A 6491-nucleotide genomic window follows, 5' to 3' on the forward strand; every position below is an offset into this window, starting at 1 on the left:
TATAAAACAATCGTAGGGTGTCTCGTAATGATCGCGGAAACTTTTATAGACAGGGCGAAGGCCTTCGGAGGCCTGTGCGTTTTGTAAATCTAAGTACCCACGGTGATTTTAATGAAACGTCCGCTTTAAACGAATAAACGACAATAAGAAGCGTTCGAAGTAACAGATTTAAATCTCGGAAGCGCAATCAGTAGGAGCGTACCGGATACTCGGAACGTTCAAATTAAACCCACCCTTTCGATGATTACGCTGCACCTTCACTCGACGAATCGCAATTTATCACTGTGAAAACCTGGAAGATCGATACCGTGGCTTCCGTCGCTCGCAGCAGCTGAAGAACGCTTTCTAAATCATCTTCGTACTCCGGCCAATAATTTATAAAAGTCTATCAAGTTTTTCCCGATGTCTATCTGCTCTTTGTAGCTGAAACGGCCTCGTGGGAATAAAGTCGGATAAGGAGGGGGAATAGAGTCGTAGAGCTGCCAGTTTTTCCTCGGGTCGTGCTTCTAGCGGCTGATCCTCGCGTGGACACAGCCTATCTTTTCTTCATCTTCCACCGTCCTCTCTCTCTCTCACTCTCTCTCTTTCTCTCTTCCTTTCTTTCTGGCATGCTTCTCTCCACGAGACGCGTACGTGTGCGTGTCCACGAAGGGAGGAGACACGCGTGCACACGGCCGACTTGGAAGCGCGAACGCGAGGGGGACACGCGCTAACCTGGAACGTCCCGTGCATACGAGATCGTCGAACGTTTTCACGAACACGTCCTCGCCTTCTGTACACGTAATAACCGCGAGATATCGAGAAAGATCTTGTCATCGCACCTTCCCGAACGCTTGTCCGTGTGTCAGCCGATGAAGATGATTTGTCAATCTCCTGACCCTTCGCGAAAATGACGATGTGATTAAGTGGGATACGCGGAGCTATCTTTGCGTTGTAAAACCAGATTTTTTTATGGATTCAGTAGAGGTGCTGTCTTAAGAAATGTCTGTTTCGTTAGCGAGTTCTGGACGATGAAAATGGACTATCCAATTTCGTTTAAAGTATGTACACGATAAACGTGGATGTATGTGCACGAATTGATTTACCGCATTCAGTGATCACAATATCATTTGTAAACTGCGGATCTCCATGCATTCATAGGAAATTTGAAAGCGCAGAATTGCATAGATCGCACATAATATGAAAGGATATATGAAATAACCAAATTGTATGCTGTCTACAATACCCGATCGTAAAACAATTTTCTATCGAGATTCTACTGTTTTAATTACAAAACTCCGCGATCTAATCATTTGTCTTCCCATCGATATCGTCAAGATTTTCTTACAATTAGCGTTACGTTCTGGACGAGAACGTTTGTTTATCGAGTGAAGTAGGTACTACGTATCGGTGTCAGCCGTCTGGCTTCAAGAGCGACAATAACGATATGTTACCCTAATTTTGTTAGTCTGGAAAATGTTCTAGTTGAGGACTTCTCGGTTTCCCACGCGGTGGGAAAGGTACTTGGGAGAAATTGTTCCGCCTATTTGGATCTTTGGCAAACATAGGCGACAGCAGCTTCGAAGGGTTGCACCAAAGTACTCGATCAACATTGCGTAATTCCTTAAGCAAATTAGCTTCTCGCCACTTAGAAACCGCTTCTCAGTTTCACAAGTTCAGCTGTGAAGTCAGTTTTCTACAATAATCCAAGGTGAGCACATGTACGATAGTACAGGTTAGAGAATAAAAAGATTCAAGAACTCCTCGGAAAAAGTATGTTTATTAGGTTTAACATGACGAAAGTAATTCACAGATTCAATTTTCGCTTTTTTTAAAAACCCTACCGTAAACGTAGAATTACAGACCTTTTTGGAAAGTTAAATAATTAATAATTCTCTTATATACGTACGCGATGCATAGATTAATTTAGCAATTATCTAACAATATCATTTGTCTTTCTATCAATACTTTACAAGTTTTTTTAAGAATTCTTAGGAATTATTAAGAAAATTAAATTTTAATTTTTACTTTAAAAGTCTTTTAATATAAGCATAAAATATTGAAGACTTACTAACAGATCTAACAAAATCTAGCAAAATCTACCGGAACATATATTTACTCGATTATTTTTACTTGAATAGCAATACCGCGTGCTTCAAATTATATAATTCGTGTATTTCTTTTAAATTGTAAGAAGAAAGCCGAAAGAAAGCCGAATTAAACCGAAGACGGTCGTCGGAAATAATATTAGAAATTCGTCGTTAAACGACGCAGCGAATAACCTTCGGGATAGGTCGTCGATTTTCGCGACGTTACGTTTCAGTTTGCGATCGGTTATCGTGCGTGACGGGTCGCGTTATTAAATTCGTTCGCGTATATTCTAATTTTCGGTGTTGCTTTTAGGAATTTTTTCGATCCGATTCTATTGTGCATCCACGTCGACCAGCGCAGAAACGGTGACCATCCAGGCGATGCAATCACGGACACCACATCAGTATGGTAAGTGAGATTTTTTGATATATTATACGGTGGAGAACACCACCCTCCTGGTGTCCAATATGGCGGCGTGTTATTGCACGAAGGCGTCGACATTGCATCGTTGCGAAATTCGATGTTTACTATCGCGCGTTTTAACGATTACAAATACGAATTTGTGAGATATGTTTCCGTGGTCTTAGAATTCAATATTTTTTCAGGAGATTTGTTGATAAGGATAGAAATTTATTTTTAAAGGATGCGATTAGATATTAATTTACGTGATAAGTATAATGTGGACCCCTGCGTGTTTTATGACAACTTTAAAAATACAAACTGGAGTACCGATTATAATTCGTAGTAGGCGAAATAAATTTTGTTGGCTCTGTTCGGAAAAATGTGAAATTGCATAAAAACCCGCAGTTTGGTTTCCATATTTTTAGGTATTAAAAATGTCTAATTAACGGTGTAATAAAATGAAGATAAATTCAGAGTGAAAATAATTAGTTTTAAGACTTAGGAAATAATCACGTATTTCTTTGTCATTAAGATGTCGTGTATTTCTGAATTCTTTCGCACAGTAATTCGCCAATAATAGTAACGAATTGACGATAAGTTATAGATTTCTCTCTTACAATTTTACAATTTTCAAATGATTCTGTGAATTCACATTTGCTTTATTGTTAAACCTGTTACTCTGTTTCCGAAAAGAATTTATCAATGCTGATAACGTGCAATTGTGAGTTTGTAAAATTTCATTAATAACGTTAGTTAAACCGTACTCTGATACAAAAACCAGATATTTTGATTTTTCTATAAGATTAATAATAATAAGATTAACAATAGCGTTAGATACGATACATTTAAAACGCGAAGTTTATAATACTATACTTGACAGTTTACTATGATTTTTCTTACTCTACGAAAGAGTGAAGTATTTTAAAAATGATTAAATCCCGTAGTTATCGTGAAATATATCAAGTGCGTTTTCACATCGTGTACAATGAAATTCACGGTGCGCATAATAGAACGTTTAATACCACAGTGTGTACGAGCAAATAAAAATGATTTTAATGAGCTGATAATATTCCAGAACGAAATCAGTAGCCGAACAGCTACCATCTTGATAGAACAGAACGGTATCGCGTGGGTGGTTCCGGCGCTGCGTTCTCGAGTTATCGCGATTTAATCGAACGCGAATTACACTGGTTATTGAGCGATCTTTAAGAACCTAAGTCTTGGCAGATCTTGTTTGTTATTGCTGTCCTTGGAGGCGGCCTGATAACGTGGTCAATAGTCGATACACCGTCGAGGTTGTAATTTGTGTATTGGTTGGATTCCTAGAAATGGAACCACTTTCCAATTCGTCGAATCCTATACGAAAACTCTCAAATAGCTTGTTTATTATACCAAACCTGTGAACCGAGAACCGCCAGTTTGACACAAATAAATTGTATATTCTTTTAGTCTCTATGTTTTCTATGGTTCGTTTTCGATTTAATTTTATGGAGATACTACAAAAATTTTATGAGAATCGTAAAGTAGAAAACCGCATATTTCTGTAATTAAGACGAGAAGAAAAATACGAAGAATTTTAATTCTTACTTAATTATTCGATTATTTATAGTTTCCAGTTTGGAAAAAATAAATTGTATGCTTTCTAGTCGCTGTGTATTCTGCGGTTCGTTTTCGACGTAATCTTATGGAGATTTTACAAACATTTTGTGGAAATCGTATAGTAGGAAACTGGATATTTCTGCAATTAGGACGAGGAGAAAAATATGAAAGGTTTTAGTTATTATTCTATTCTTAAATTATTTATGTACTTTCAATAATTATTACAATAGCTATTTAATTATTTCTGTACAATTAAGTAATCTCGTTTAAATACTCGTACAATCTTTTCAATCTTTACTTTACAATCTTTTCGTAATTCATTTCAGTGAAAAATCATTTCACTTATTGAAACAAGATAAAGATTCGTTAACATTAGAATTAATGTAAATTCCAACGAGGGAATTCGTGAAACAATTTGAAACAGAATTTTCCTCTAAAAAAATAAGTATTCGTAAATCATGAAAACTTTTTATTTCGTATCATTAGACCAATTTTCATCTATACTGGTAACAATTTCTCAAAGTCAACGCCCTTCTAAGCCCTCAAAATTCAATGTCAAGTACATGAATCGTTTCGTACACGAAGGCCTCGGAACCAGTCGCTTCTGGAACTCAAATAAACTCGCATACATCGCAATAAACGTTCATCCACATGTTGGTACGTCCGTGGCACACGCAGGTGGGTGCGTGCCAGTGTGTTCTGCGTTCCATTGTCGCCGATGTGTTGAGCATGAAAGAGGCGTGTTGATTCGCGTGCTCGTATCGTCATTCCAACCCAGTGTATCCCAATTCCTTCCAACCAACTCCTCTATCTACATCTAAAAAATGCTGAAAATCCCGAGACCTCGTTCCCTACATCCTTAAACGTGTCCTTAGAATATAGTTATTAAAGCACTGTGATCGTTAGAGATCTCCTTTGGACAGATCATCTATGTAACTCGTATTTCTTGGACAATCATCCCCGTTAAAAGGTTTTATCTGCTAGAAAGTTATAAAAGTGTTATAGTAACTGGTAGCGATACAGCTCCATCCAGGTAGTATCGATAGTCTCCAAATCTGAAATTAATTCTACGAGTGTTTTCGAATAACAATTAGATAGAATATTCGGTACGCGTCCAATAATTTTCCTGAGAAGGTAAATACGTGTGTACGTACGTGTATACGCATTAGTGTACATCCAATGAGGTCAAAAGTTTAGGATCATTATGCGTTTTATTGAATCTAAGGATTTAAAAGAAATGTCAGCTTTAGAATTTTGTTTCGTTAGGAAGAGTTCAGACAAGTATCTGTATGTGAATTTTCCTATTTTTTAATAAATTCATACTTTACAGGATTCTAAGAAATATGTGGAAGGAAAAATTCTCAATTTTAGAATGACACATACAATGATTTTTAGTTTAGAATAGAAGGTTTGGAAAATAGATAGAAGGAAATTGGTCGTTTCATATGCGTGTAACACAATCTGATAATGATAAAATTAGGGAATGCAGTATCGTACAGTTAGAGAAGCGATTGCAATTTTTGACCCATATATATAGCGTATATTCTGTAGGAAATTCTTCTTAGAATTTATTGCTTCATATGAAGTCTTCACTTGTTTAAGATGTTTAGAATTCTTTGCAAATATTCTTCTCTCGGTAATTAATCCAATAAAGTGGAAATTCATGGCCGGTTAGTGACGACTAATACTACTGCGCATCTGGACTCCAACGTATTCCTGTAAATTACTCGTATTGTTCTCTGAGTATGACAAAATAACGCCACAAGCTGTGGTTAGTTAACAAAGCGCTATTGTATCTTCTTACTCTTTAGAAATTCAAAGCCACAGTAATATTACCAAAACAGGAACAAACATCGTTTTCTGCCTTATTCAACTGCTTCAATAACCAAGCAAATTAGATGCCAATCCACGGCCAGTTAATAAAACACCGATGTACCTGTTAGCTGTTTACGAATTCACGGTAATGTTAGGCATAGTAATGTTGTCAAAACGAAAGCGTTGACACGCGTGAAAAGGCGGCTGTCTACACCCAATCAATCTCGATGCACGTTGCAATCGCTGCATCGGGCTCAGGCAATCGCATTGTCGTCCCTGAGACCGGGTCTATTCCCCGTTGGCCTACTCGGTATTCAATTTCAACCGGCTGCAATTTGTCCGTCGCGAAATCGTCGTCCGGCGACCGAATGCAACTTGGGTTGCGTTCACCGAAAAAGGTCACGGTTTTTCGCAAACTGTCTCGCCTCGGTCGCCGCGTTTTCCCTCCTACCAATCGATTTCCACAAAAGAAACACGACAGGGCACGCGCTGGCTGATAGAGTATGATACCTGCATTCCATCGGTTGCAACATGTGTGTCATACGAGACGTGCTTTGATTTTCTATCGTTTCGATCGGATCGCCGTGACTTATTTACGGCTCCCC

General features: G+C 37.9%; 1 protein-coding gene across 1 annotated transcript in view; it reads left to right on the forward strand.

The window, feature by feature from the left end:
* The first annotated feature begins 2386 nt into the window (after positions 1-2386).
* The window catches only part of LOC100749506, a 165800-nt gene continuing 161695 nt past the window's right edge, over positions 2387-6491 (forward strand). The window contains exon 1 of the mRNA XM_024368067.2: positions 2387-2478. The gene's annotated coding sequence lies outside the window, so the exon portion shown is untranslated. The remainder of the gene's footprint in view (positions 2479-6491) is intronic.

The sequence above is a fragment of the Bombus impatiens genome, unplaced genomic scaffold (genome assembly GCF_000188095.3).
Source record: "Bombus impatiens unplaced genomic scaffold, BIMP_2.2 scf_0027, whole genome shotgun sequence".
Taxonomy (NCBI): Eukaryota; Metazoa; Arthropoda; class Insecta; order Hymenoptera; family Apidae; genus Bombus; species Bombus impatiens.